Below are 14475 nucleotides of genomic sequence, written 5' to 3'. Positions count from 1 at the left end.
CCATTCACCGTTTCCCAGCTTTCTCTTTGCTGCTAATGCATTATTCATCATCATAATCTGCATTTAATAGCAATGAAGGAATAGTCCTTTCCACTTGTGAAGTGCTTTCTTTATATCTCCTATGGTAAGGACTGGGGACTAGAGGTTGGGGGCTAGTGGGCGAAAGTGGATCTCTTCTCCTGCTAGGCTATGATCTGTCTTTCTGTAGGCTAGTGGGGAGCTTAGGAGTGAGCTGGGTACCAATTGTTATGTACCAGTCCCCTCTATTCAGAAGCAATGGAGAGAATTATGTTCCTTTTCTGCATCAATCTTAGAAGTGCCCAGACTCCTTGGGTCTGGCATCCAATGCCATGGGTTAGTGAATTTTTATTCACAGCCAGATTTTGATGAGCTACAGCAGTGACTTTCAACCATGGCACCATAGCTCCCCGGGATGTCATGAGATCCTTTTAAGGGTATATGAGCACTGTTAGGTGTGCAAACACCTACATGAGATAAACCCAGAGATTTCAAATAGGAATCCACAGTGCCAAAAACATTCTTTCTTGTTGTGGTCTTCCTGGGTGCATGTATACATGCAATTAATGTGACACAATAAACGCTGGCACTGTATGAGCCGGAGGAAACTGCTCCTGGGTGACCAGGCATGATTTACACCCACAGTCAGCATCCACACATGTGGTCCAGTGCAGTAAATTACTCCACTGTAAGATAGTACTGTCCCTGACAGTACTATCTAATGGCAGAGTTAATTAATTTACTGCACTCTAATACCATCGCACATGTAGACTGTGACACTACTGTGGAGCTAATTAGTTTACTCTGAAGTATAGCGCACGTGTAGATGGACCTCCAGAGTTCTTTAGAGCCAAAGAATTGCTCTATTATTTTTCTGTAGTCAAAAAAATAAATGGAAGCTTAGAGCAGACAATTCCCAAGGGATGCCTAAAAAGGTGGAGAACCACTGAGCCTACAGTCTTCTCTGTGTGCTTATGGGGGTTGTTTCCATGGAAGAGTCCTGGTGCATTGTGGAATAATAGATCTTACCTTAACCAGGATGAGAGGGGCACTGGCAGAGCTGTGAGGCACAGGACTGAATGTGAGGTTATCTAGGAGGGAGATATATTGGGGAAGCTGAAGAAGGTCCACATGGCTGGAATTGCAGATTAGCATTGATATGCACTGGGAGCACTGGTGCATGGGGGCTTTTTGCTTTCCTCTTTTGAGGTAATTCATTCATACTCACAGCTCTGGGGACCCTGCCACACTGGATTTCTAAACTCTTTATAAAGGTTAGTTAGTGTCATTATTCTCAGCTGGGGACACTGAGGCACATGGGGTTATGGATAATCCAGTCACAGTTACGCTCAGCAGCAGAGCTAGGCATAGAATCTCCCTCCCTTAACTTCCAGCATCATGGTCAGTTCAATAGACCTCAGCTCCCTTTTATTGCCCTCCACTGAGCCAAACATCCTTCCACTGAAGTCACCCTTCTGTGGCACTGCCTATATGGAGGCAGTCCAGAATGGCATAAGGCTCTGCATTCCCCCTCACTCTGACGTTTGCCTGCTCTGTCTACTCCAGCCTGTGCCATCCAGAGGTGGCAAATCCAAAAGCATCTCTGGTTCTACTTCTTGCCACCTGTTTGTCCTTAATGCAACCTCATGAGGATGAGCGTTGTTCTGCATGGTTGGTTTAGAAAAAGTGGAACACAGGCAGTGAGGTTTAGGAGTGTCCTGCCAATTTTGGGATAAGTAGTAATGGATAAGCCCAGCTCAGCAAAACATCTGTGAATCTAGGAAGCACATCCTTCCTCCTGGGAATAATAGGTCCTTCCCTAGAACAGGAACCCTCCTTCCTGGAATTGGATCTCACTCTTCATTTGTCAGAACATAGGCTGCAGGGAGTCTGTGTCCGGCTCCACGCAGCCCTACAATACACAGAGAGAGGAGGCAGCTGCTGGCAGGTCGCTTTATACTGCTGCTACCTTAATTCCATTAGCAAGACTAATGATCCCCCCCAGCCTGCAAATCTCATTATACCCTACAGCTTGCTGGAATAAAGATTGGAGGGAGCCTGCTTTGGGGTGGCCTGGCCTGACCCCAGACCACTCGTCCAATGTAGTTTTATTGCCAGCTCAGTGTTTGGAGACACCTCCACCCTGCACGAACAAGCTCCTGAAATTGCATTTCAGACCTTTATTACCACCCAGGTTACAGAGTCGCTTCCAGCTCCCATTTTTCTATTGTCTTGCCAGATGGTCTTTAATAAAAGCAAAAGCCCCAAGAGCAGCCAGCCAGAGGAAGGGAGAGGAGGTAGCAGGGGCAAAGGTGTGCATTAGAAGGTGACAGCTGGAGAAGCCCAGAAGCCCAGTGCTTCACAATGGGGCCCTGCTCATTAATGGGCTTCTAGTTACTACAGCAAATTAACGTAGATGATACTCAACTAGCATCTTGGCAAGGTGGACAGGCCCTGCCCCAAGCAACTTTCTCTTCCTTCCTGATTCAAATGGATCATGCAACTCTAAAAACTACCAGGTCTGGGAGTGGGGGAACCTATCCAAGCCTAACACCAGGCTAAATACTTCAACTGCTACGGAGAAGAATGAGAAACAGCTGACACTGGAATGACCACCTGGAGGCACCTGACTGGAAAGCAGTGGCAGAGTACTCCATCCCCTGCTCATGCCATGGTCCAAGTAGGAAGGACCCACCTGTGAGCCAACTCACCACAAGGAGGGAGGGCTTGACAGCTGTCTGCAGGATTATCCTATAGAAGACAATATAATTGCTGGGATGGAAAGTGGGAAGACAGGAGACTGCAGCTCCCATGGCTCTTCTAGTCCTGGCCCTTGACTGCCTGTTAATGAACCCCCTGATGACTCACAGTTGCCCTCAGGATTCTGGTCCTGAGCTTTCCCCTCTTCATCCAAACCTGCTGTTCTAATCCCCCCAAGTCCCACCAGTGCATCTCAGCTCAGCCTTGCATGCCCCTGGTACGTTCACAATGTGAGCCACTTTAAAATTCACAGGCTTCCCCAAAAGGCACCCAGCAAGAAACGCAAGCAGTAAAAGCCCAATAAGATACTATAATTATACCCATGCCTTATGCACGTTATCCACAGGGGAAGGCAGAGTTGTTAAAGCAATGGATGTCCTAGCTCATGTGATGTAATGTACCAAATCCTTGCAAGACGCAGTTTAAATTAGAGATTAAACCATCAGTTGATTGAAACTCTCCAGGACCTTTCTCATATAAACAAGAACCAACTCCCAGGTAGTCCTGATTCCTATTAATTTTTTCCCTGCCCTAGAGTCTGGGCAATGGGTTTTTTGGTCGCCAGCTACCTCCAGTCTAGGGAAGAGATGTTAATTACTTAGCGCAAGCATGATTGGTTGCAGCAGCAGAGTACGAAGGATTCCTAAGCAGACGTTTCTCCCTGTGTTGGGTTTGTTCGAGTCAGGCAGGATGAGGCCCTCAGGCTGCTTGGGTTTGGGTCTCCTGTGCTGGGTGCTCAGTGAAGGGACCTGCTACAACCTCTGGGATTTCTCTAGGAGTAACTCAGCCATCTGGAGACCCCCATCCAGAGCTGACCCCCTTCAGAGACACTCCAGCATGTCCTTTCATACCCAGTGCTGTCCCTGAGCTTGGGTTGATACATCCCAGCTCAGGGCTCCGTCTTTGCTACAACCTGTCACCATGCAGTGTCAGGAGGCTCAGATGGTAATAACTGTACACAGGGATCTGTTTGGGATGTTTGATCTGTCTGTTCAAAGCTGCTGATCTGAGCCTGGGCCCAGGTGCCTGTAAGCACACTGCTATTAATGCTGTGGAGAACACTATGACCTTTGCAATGGGGCTCCAGGAGTGTCAAAGCTCTTTGCAGGTAAGATGCCCCCAATGGACACAGTCTATCTGTGTTTACTAGCATGGAGACCAGAGCTCCATGAATATTGTGCCTCCTTGAACTATCCAAGATCTGGCTTTGATTAGGACTGATTAAATAATGAGAAAATATTTGCAAACAATTTAGCAACCTGTTAACAGCAGTGCACTCCGTTTGCAATGCTTCTTATTTGCTCTCGGCAAACAGTCTTATTCTTATGAATCATTGTGGAAAGCAAACGTCAGGCCTGAGCCCTCATTTTGTGATGAGGCAAACTGTCCTGGCTGGAAATCATTTGTTTAAGTTAAAACCATCCAGTTGGGATATCAAACTGCATGATGTGGCTAAAAATGTAACTCTAATACCAAAACACAAATACGATCTCAAATCACAAGTGATATATAGGCCTGCAGTCTTATAGAGCTTGTCCTTCCCTCATATACCAGAAGGAGGAGATAAATAACTCTCCAAGATGATATTACACTCAGTCAGCATCAAGAGCGTTTGAGACTATTGCCTATATATGTGTGGCACCAGACCTTCAAGCAGAAGTTCTAAATTTGGCCTTTCCGTTGATATATACGTATGGAAGCACAATAGCTAGAAAGTTAAGGTCTAAGAAAGCTTGGATACAGGTATCATCTGTTGTACCAGCACCCCTTTGAGCTGCCATTTTTGTCTTGCTGCTGTTTGATCTTTTTGCTATTTATTTTAATGGCTTACCAGGCCAGTGGTGAACAAGTTCAGAAAGGCAGCTGGATACTAGATCCCAAGGACTCTGCTGAGTTTTTGGTCTGCTTACCCTTGGGAAGAGTTACAACCGCTCAGGAATAGTACACTCTTGATCCCTGGGCAGGAACTCTTGCACATACCAGTGCAGGACTCCTGGGTGTGACACTAAATCTTAGCAGCTACTTTGATGCTCATTAGATGCTATTTTGATACCATTCAACCTGTTAAGCACTGGTCAGGATGATGTTTATTCATCACCAAAATGTTTTGGCTTGCTGGTGGTGGGTGGGTGGCGCATGGGAAAGTACCACCAGAGGCGAATGGAACCAGAATTTAACTTCCATGGGAAATTCAGAAACATCAAGTTTTTGTTCTGAATTGTAATGAGAAACCAAAAAGTTTCCCAGGGAATATGTTCCAGAAACCTTCCTTCAGAACCATCAAAACATTCCTGTTCCGGGCTGTTGATTCACTCTGTTTTGACACTGTAACAAAATATTTAATGTAACCAGAAATGTCTTGCTGTATAACTTCAATGTATACAAAACAAAGCTCCCTTCTTCCATCCAATTCTGTTCATCAACATATTCCTATAAAACATCTAATCCTTGACAAAATTGCTTTGCCTTTTTATGTACCCTGCTGTTGTGGGTCTCCACCTAATTGCAGTTTGACCCCAGTCCTTAATTGTGGACACAGTTCAAGAAAATCTTGCCTTCAGGGTCTACTTAGATCCTATTGTCACTTAGGGGCTTGTTACACAGTAATTTTGGGTGGGTCCTGGAGCTCTTAACCCCTGGATTGTCTGTACACTAACACCTTAAAGTGGTTTTAAGCGCTTGTTATGCAGCTCAAAGTTACACTGCTCCAGGACAGGATTATATCTGATCCATACCACCCAGATCCTGTTCCATGCAGATGTGGCCACTCTCCACAGATGTGCTGCCCAAGCTGAAATCCTCCAGCATCCTAGGATCTCTCACACCCCTGCTGGTAGATCAGGGATAGAAGCCTGTCCTGGCTCATGAGCCCTGTAGTGGCAACTCCCAGCTTTACTTCCTAGTCCAGCCCCTGCTCACCAGGACTTTAGTGGCAAGTCACAGCTGTGTAGGTGGGGGACAGCCAGAGAAGGTTTCTAGACAAAGGGTGTGACTGCCCCAAACCAAAGTTAACACCAATAGCGATCAATATTTGTGCAACTCACAGCACAAGGACCTTAAGGTGTAACAAGGTCCTTAAGATACTTAAATGCCATTTTTACCCTATCTCTGTGCCTCCTGTGATGATTTTCCCATTTTCAACCTCAAGCTGGTCCTTGTGGACCTGGTCCATCATGGACCTATTCCATCAGTCTGGTTTCTAATCCTGTTGGCTCAAAAGAGAGTTAGAAAATATGGAGGCCAGGCCGATGTGTGCTCATCTCTCTTCTATGATAAAGTAACTCTTCAAACAATGCAAATGTGCAAGCTCAGTTGTAGATGCACTTCTTGCTAGCTATCAAAATGAACCCAAGCTGTTACACATGGTGACACTTGGCTTTTATAACTAGGACAGCCAGTCTCCTTCCAAAAGCAATGATGCAGATCTTGTTTGTAGTGCTTGCAGACCTATAAGGGATACAAGAGTTGTGGTGACTGGACTTAGTTTAAGATCTGGAAGTCTCGTGGAAGACAAATGGACATGGCACTGCTGGCAGCGCTAGTGAGTTGGAGACAGGACTGAAGGAAACTTGTTAAGGCAAACCATCTTGCTACATTCTGGTCTTATTCAATTCAGTGAATGGCAGTGGCCAGTTTTGGTCTAATAAACTCAAATCTCCCTCAAAGGATGAGCCAACTCAGGGATAAGCAGTCTTTGTGCTGGGCAGTGCTGGGAAATCAAACCTGTGGCCAGAGAGTGTGGACTTCAGCTATCCTGATGGTAAGTAGCTGGTCCTAACACTGCTATCTCTATTGCCAGCTTGAGTGAAAGCATGTGGTTCCATTCCAGAAAGTAAAGGTGCTTGCCAACCACTACAGCTAGACGAGTGGCAGAACTAAGCTTTGGATGTTTCTTGTGCTGCTTGGATGGAGTGGGTGCGGGTGAAGCATCTGTGCTCCTGCTCACTCCAGTTGATTGACTTGATGATAACCTTCCAAATATTTTACTCTCTCCAGATGACTCTGGACTCCCTAGTCTACAGCGTAAGCCTGTTCTACAATCTCACCCCTGCCAGCAACCTTCATATTCTAAGACCAATGCAGCTGTGACTCCTCTTGAGTGCCACTATCCCATGTGAGTTGGGGAGAGGACCTGAGCTGCCTCTTAGACCTCCCCCATAATGGTGACTGAATCCATATTAACCACTGTAGTGCTTTTTCCCTGGAAGAACAGTGTAAGCAGAATGTTTCTCAGGCCGACATGGGCTCCTTTCAGCTCTACCCTATCTGCAGAAGAAAGACTGGGTTTCTCCTTGCACCTGATGAATGGTAGATGCAAACTTCCCTCATTATGATATTTAGTCCTGTTAGTGGTCTACTGCTCATCTTGGATAGCTGGTAATACCCCACCACTTCTATTAGCACTGGGCCAGAGCTGCACATGCTAGAGAGTAGCCTCCCCCACAACGGTCAGATCCATGTTTCTCATTCTGACTCATACCTAAGGTGTAAGACAGTGGATATGTTTGCAGCACAGACTTCTACCCTTGTCAAATGTAAGCTGGGCTGCAGAAGCTCTGTAAAGTACCAGGCACCTTTGACACTGTTACGATAAGCTTGCTCTGCCTTGCAAATGACTGGAGTGCTGAGAGACCCTCCAATGGATGCCAGCTGGGAGATATCATACACAATCATCCAAGCTGAAGTTGGTACTGGTAATGACATAGCTCAGAGGTTCTTTGTGGACAGTTGTGTAGCTATCCTGAGCCCCAACAAGGATTCCTCTTCCCACTATGCCATTGTTGACTTCCATGGGTAAGAGTTGTGGGACCATTTCTGGAGTATATTTAACTGCTGTAGCTGAGTGCTACCCATTTTCAGGAATCTCACTGCCCCCAACTCTTGTGTTTTAGCTGCTTGCTGGATGATGTGATGCCACTTCAGCCTTCATATCGCCAAGGCCCAGCCAGGACATGCCCCAATTCACGGTAGATGAGTTAAGGTTGGCAGAAGAGGCCTGGAACTTGGTAAGATGCCTTTTCTTTCACCCGAGTCTGCTATCTTGGACAAGCAGGGATGTCCTATCTCTAGGCAGAAATGGTAGATTTTGATTGTTCAGGGTTAATGAGGATGATACAGTGATAAGAGATGGATCAAGACTCTGATTCTGATCCCTTCTCACAAACTACTTTTCTATGTGACCTTGGTCAAGTCAATCTGTCTCTTTTTTTTCCATCTGCAGAAACGTAAGTAATCCTCACAGCCCTGGGAAATCCAGATTAGTTTCCTAATGAGGAAGATACCCTGGAGATAAGCACAAAAGAAAACTTCAAATTCCATATGAATAAAGAGTCATTAACCCTTTCAAACCCAATATCTACCTAGGTGGCTCCTCAAAGGACCAAGAGGCTGATGTTACTGTTGGACCACTCTTTATTGCCGATCCAGCAAAAAGCTCTTGGGGTCACTTGGCAGGCCCAGTGAAGATGACATCAGAGGGTACAGAACAGGGCTGTAGACCTAGATTTCCTGTTTATTCTTTTCTTTTCCTTCCAATTTAGGCTGACCCAAAGCCAAATTCTTGCTGACTCTTTCAGAAAAACAGAGCTGTGTTTAGAGGTCCACTCCCAAAATCTGATTTAATTCAGATGCTTAACCTTTGGCGTGATTGAACCCTTTCTCTCTCACGTGTTTCAGTAGAAAACTAATGTCATATTGAGGTTCTTCCCTTTTAAAAGTCCAATGCAGAATGCAGTTTTTTGCAGACTTCCAAAACTGCCTGTTTAAATAAACAAATATTTCCCCTTCGCCTTCCCCTGCCCCAAACTTCGTTTTGGTAGATTTAATATCTGCCCAGAAAAAAACCCTCATCTTGTCCAACTGTAGTAAGGGGTTTAGCCGCTGCAGGTGATAAAGTTTTCTGGCTAGTGCACTAAATTAGAACCTATTTCCTCATCCAGGGCAGCAGAAGGGTCCAGCATGAGACTGGGGTTTCTGTAGTGGCTACAGCCTCTGTTGTGGCTTGTCTTGCCCTGGGATTATTTGTGTAGAGAAAAACACAGCAATTCCATTCCTGTAGACCTGTAACAGTCCCACAGGAAAGAGCTCCACCCTAGTCTATGGTCCATACTACCAACCTAGCTGAAGGAGGGACTGAATTAGATAGAGACTTGCTTATAAGAAGCAACTGATCATGGGATCTGAGGTTGAGTGATACTTTCTGTGACCCAGCATATATGTAAATACGGTAATTTCTTCTGTGTCTTTGGGGTGCCTAAGTTTGGCAGCTGCATTATTTTGCCTCAACAGAACTGGGTCTAATGGTGGTTGCCTGACAATAGCTTAAGGCAACTGTACTCCTTCTTAGAGCAACTGAAGACCATCTTGTGACTGGTTTGTTGTCTTCAAGCTACCTTTTAACTCAAATGGTTGGCTCCAGATGAATGCTTTTTGAGCACTATATAAATAAAGACTTTTGGAGGTTTCTCTAGTTATGCTACAACAGAACATGTTAATGATAATCATAGCATAAACAGGGTAAGACGCAGCTCTATTGGAAGACTCAAGCTTGTTGCCTTGGTTTGTCCTTAGCAGAGATTAAACTAGACCACATGTAGTCTGAGAAGCTGGAGTTCTTTATGGAGGTTGCATAGAAGATGCACATTTTCAGAGCGGGCTGGGTGAGTTCTGTAAGTATGGTACACGTTGCTGCATCATCCCATGTTTTTCATGGTGTCAGTTGTCACCAGCTCAGAAATGCCACAGGAAATTAATACTCCTCCATTTATTGAAATGTGCCTAGGATTTATAAAGAAGTTGAGAAATTGGGATCACCCTTGCTCATTTTGCCATCCTGGCTTTGTCCCCTGTTCAACATCATTTGTCTTTTCTGAAGACTGAGAGGATAGTATTCACTTTGGGTTTCCCTGGACCAGACCTAGATCTTCCTTGACCTCTACTCATCTTGGACTCATCTACACGTAATGACCCCCTTTCCTTCCCTATTCTCTTTTATTTATATAGCGGAAGAAGCTATTGCACTTTGTTTTAAAATATCCTTAAAAGATTTAGCCCTGGTTGACTTTTCTGGGAAGTCTCACTTCATCTGTCTATGCTTGTTGACTTCTAAGACATGACAGTCTCGTTAGCTCAGTGACAATGAAGAAATTTGTCAGCTATTGCTTCTGGGAAAATCCTTGCCCTACTGTTGTTAGTGGCATTTATTCTCCAATCTGTATCTGGGAAGTTAGTCATGCTACCAGGAATTGTTTCTCTCTGCCACAGACTTCCCTCCACAGCCAAAATTGGTCTCGGGGATCTGTACCAGACTCCCAGCTTGACCCTAATTGAATCCCTTCTACTACCTTTCCCCAAACAGATTCAGCCAGACTATTCAAACATATGAGAACTAGCTGGTTTTCTTTGTTGTTCCTTTGAGGCAAAGCAGTCCTCCTTCAAGTAGACCACTACAACTGGATGCTTTTCTCAGCTGCAGAACAACTACACAAGAAGCTTTTTTTTTGAGAGAGAGATTCCTGGCTACTCTGAGTAGCCTTCCTGGATCACTTAACATGAGTCCATATGGGGACAGCAAAACCCATGTGAAGGCAATGCCCCAGCTTCTCACTCCATGACCACTGATGAAAGGAACCTATTACCAGAATGTTCCTTGCACCATGATCTGTTGAAACAACCTTTTGCCATCTCTCCAGTAGCATCAGCTAGCTCAGGACACAGCGTTAACTTCCTCTGATTATTTTTTTTCTTCCTGTATGTTGCTTCACAAAACCTCTTGTGAAACTCATCCAGCATCTATCGTAAAAGGTGGTAGAATGATATTCACAGGTTCCATAACAATCCCTTCTTTGTAGTCAAAATGCCTGGACTAACCAGGTACAAACCCTTATAACTTCACTACTGTTTTCCCTTGTGACACCAGGTAAAACTTTGGCTGCATAGAATCAGCTTGCACATGTTGGGTTTACCACAGTATACTTTCTAACAATGAAGGTGTCATTGGTGTACTTACCTAAAGTAGGAGAGATCAAATGGAAAGTCTTAGTTGCTTGGCTGACAAAGGTAATGTGGACAAGCCATCTACTTTCCTATAGAATATGGCTTTTCTTTGCTTGGTGATGTAAATACTTAGGATGCTGATTGATCTTAACATGTTATATTCAAGGGACAGCAAGTTCATGGGAAATGCAAAGATGTCTGGGAGTGCGGTGTACAAGCAATGTGAATCTTTTATTACAGCGGTGATGAAAGCCCAGAGAGAATTTTTAATGTCCCTTCATCTGAAGCACTTTCTCCCCTCCTCTGCACATGGTCTGAGAGCTAGTACTTGCACCTGGTCTTTCCATGACCTAATGAATCTGGTCTCAGCATAGTACAGAAATTCTTAAGAAGGGCATAAAAGACACAAACTTTCATGAATTTCTCTTTGTCCTTAACTGTTGCCAGCATCTTCTGAAAATTGCTGATGGCAACTGCACTGTCTACCTGTGTCTATGGGCAGCTGGAAAGTTCCTGTCCTTAAAAACTCATGGGCCATATCCCAACCCAAAGTATTTGCTCTAGGTAGGCTTGTTTTTGTAATACATTCAAATTGCACTCTATTGATTATGGGCGCATGGCTGAAGGTATTGTTATAAAACCTCATGCAGTGCGGCGGTAGAATTTAATTCTCCGCATGTACAAAATTAAGCCCAACCTATGGGCTCATGTGTCGGGTAGCAGCGCAGGAAATCCCCTGAAAGACAGGTGGGATTTTAACGGTCTAGGATTGTATTCATATAGAATTATTTCTAGGTTATATTCTTCTTAGAATGAAGCATTTGGGCTTTAAAAAGGTGGAATAATATAATGGCTAAATGGTTTCAGCCCAGGAAAAACCTCATCTTTCTAGCTTGAGGATTAAAATATTCATGTTTTATGTACAAGCTGCTGATTTCCCAAAAGAGCTACAAAGATTAACCACCCCCTGCTTTTTTTTCCCCTTTTTTCTCTTTTACTTGAACAAGCTGATGTGGCTCAGAAGGCTATGCCTTGCGCGTGGCCATGATGCTTCACACCGAATCGATGCTATTGGCTTTTTTTCAAAAATCATGTTTGTATTCCATACCTGGGGGAGAAACCTTTCACCAGATGGTCACAGTTGCAACATGTTGAGACAAATCAGAAACCTGGCTTATGTTTTTTTTCATTATGCAGTTTCAGGTGTGCTGCTTCAGATGGGGAGTCTCTGTTTCCCACCCCCTGTCTGCAGAGCAGGTGGGCCTGTTCCCATTCCCACTGTGAGAGCTTAGGTTGACAGCTCTCACTGTAGAGCTCAATGCCCCTATCACAATTCCTCAGATCATCCAGGAGCAACTTCCTGCTAATACCACTGGTACTCCAAGTCTGCTTGGAAAAACACGTGGGAGGTGCTTCTCCATAGGTCCTTCCTCAGCTCTGGAAATCCCTCTCTCTTGAGGCCTGTTTGAGCTTGAACATCTGGAAATGCTGTAAGGTTTTCTTATTTGGGCAGGCATTTAGCAAGCTGGGCTAGGCTGGGATACTGAATTTAGAGTTTGTTTCATATTCTGTTGTTAGCTTTTATGTTGTTTCTGTCTTTTGCAGCAAGCCATCCTGAGCCTCTGTTGGGAAGGGTGGCATATGAATCAAATAAATAATGCTTTTAGCTTCAGCAGTCTTAAGACTGATTCCAGCTCTCTACCAGGATGGTGGCTGTCATAAGTGAACTTCAGTGGATTTCCAACACTTAGGATGAGCTGTTATTCTCCAGAAGGAATATATAGCCAATTGAACGGTGTGAGTTTTTTCCCCCTTGTACCTGATCTCTAGAACATGCCAGTCTCTCATAATTACAGAGCATGTAGAGGTTTGTGCTTTTTAGCTCTCAAGGTATCCAGTTCAATTCCTAGGTGCCAGCCAAGATCCTGCTACTTTCCCCCACTCAGAACATTTGCATTCAAAATAGTGATGGAAGAAAGGTTTGGGCAGATCTTCAGTCAATTGAAGCATGAAACAAATCAATTCCTTCACTGTTGTGAGAATCAGTATCTATATATAGGTGTGGTAATAACTAACACAAACTATAGGGGTGTATATATATACTTAGGAGCATAGGAAAGTAGGACTGGAAAGGACTTCATCTAGTCCAACCCTATGCTCAAGGTAGGATCAGCCTTGACTGAACCATCCCAGTAAAGTGTTTGTCCTATTTTTAAAGTTTTCCAGGCAGACTTGAAATTTTTTTGAAGTAGCTGATTCCCGTGCTTGACCACCTTCATAGTCAGAAAGTTCTGCCTCATCTCCAGCTTAAATTTCCTTTCCTGCAGCTGGAAAAGAAAAGTCTATTGATATCCCCCTTGTAATTGCCTTTCAGGCATTTGAAAACTGTTATCAAATGCCCCCTCTCTACCCTTCTAGTCTTCTCTTCTCCAGACTAAATAATCCTATTTTGTATAAAGAGTACTATTATTGGCAGGTAAGCATAGAGGTTGTATTGGTTGCCCAGCTATAGCGTCAATAAAGTTGCTGTGCACTGGAAGTGGCTTCCTCAGTCAAGTTTTTTTAAACAGTTTTGGCAACAAGGGTGGCTCCAAATCACCAATTAGAGGGTTTCTTAAACCCAATCTGGTTAATAGCCACAGGTGGAAGCTGGAGTATTTTGCCCTTTTGATTGGTTGTAATGTCACACCACCAGTCAGTGAGGTAAGATAGCTGCCAGTGACCTCTGCGGGGTTTGTTGTAGTTTAACCCTAATTTGGGATTCTGAACTGGTAGAGAAATAGAAGGATTTGGGTTGGAACAGATCCTATTTGAACTCTTGGTGCTGAGATCCTTTTTCCAGGCCTCTGGCCAGAGGAGGATAAGGTCATTACAAGTAACTAATATATTCTCACTGCTTTTTTCTGATTCATGCTAGTTTACCAGTCAAGGAATGAGGTAGACTGTGACAGTGCCTGCTTTCAGTATGTATTGTCAATTTTTCCTTCTTTGGATGAAAGGCTTTTTAAATCAAAGCAATGCATTTTCAGTGTGGTTCTTTTTACTTCTGCCTGTGACAAAGAAGAGTAATGTCTCCCACCCTGAAGGAGAGGCCTGCTCCAAGGCCATTGAAGAACTGCAGTGTGTCTAGTTGGTAACCCTGATTTTCAACCTCCAACCAGCAAGGAAAATTCTGACAATGAACCGCGTGTATTAACGTTACTTATTGCTCCATAGCCTTTCCTTGATTAATAAAAGGGTCAGAAATTGCTTTTTTAATGTGATGAATTGCCCTGGTGGAATTTCCCCTTCATCGTCTGAACAAAGGAGAGAAGGATGGAGTCAGTGTTTTGTCTGTATGAAAGAAAATACTTTGCTGTTATGCACAGATTCAGGAGGTGAAATTGAGACATGCCAGGAAACGCCTTCTACTGAGAGGAGAAGATAGGGGTCGGAGAGGAAAAAAGGAACAAGTTGATGGTGGGTGTTAAGGACGGGGATATTAGATGCATACATGTTAAGGCCACAGGGACTCCTTGTGATGATCTCCTTTGACCTGCTGCATAATACAGGCCAAAAATGAAGAAGAGGGCCAGTGTGGTAGACTGTGTAATGACACAGATGCTAAGAACAAGCCAGAAGGGGCAAAGGAGATTTGTAGGCTAATATAGAATGGCTCATTGGATTAGGGAGCAAGCCAGGCTCCCTAACCTAGCCAAATCC

The 14475-nt window shown here is 44.3% G+C and overlaps 1 pseudogene; it reads left to right on the top strand.

Moving 5' to 3' along the window:
* Positions 1-3387: 3387 nt before the first annotated feature.
* The window catches only part of LOC102381902, a 32914-nt pseudogene continuing 21826 nt past the window's right edge, over positions 3388-14475 (top strand).

Source organism: Alligator sinensis, unplaced genomic scaffold (assembly GCF_000455745.1).
Source record: "Alligator sinensis unplaced genomic scaffold, ASM45574v1 scaffold492_1, whole genome shotgun sequence".
NCBI lineage: Eukaryota > Metazoa > Chordata > Crocodylia > Alligatoridae > Alligator > Alligator sinensis.
This window is presented reverse-complemented; position numbering and strand designations above follow the sequence as displayed.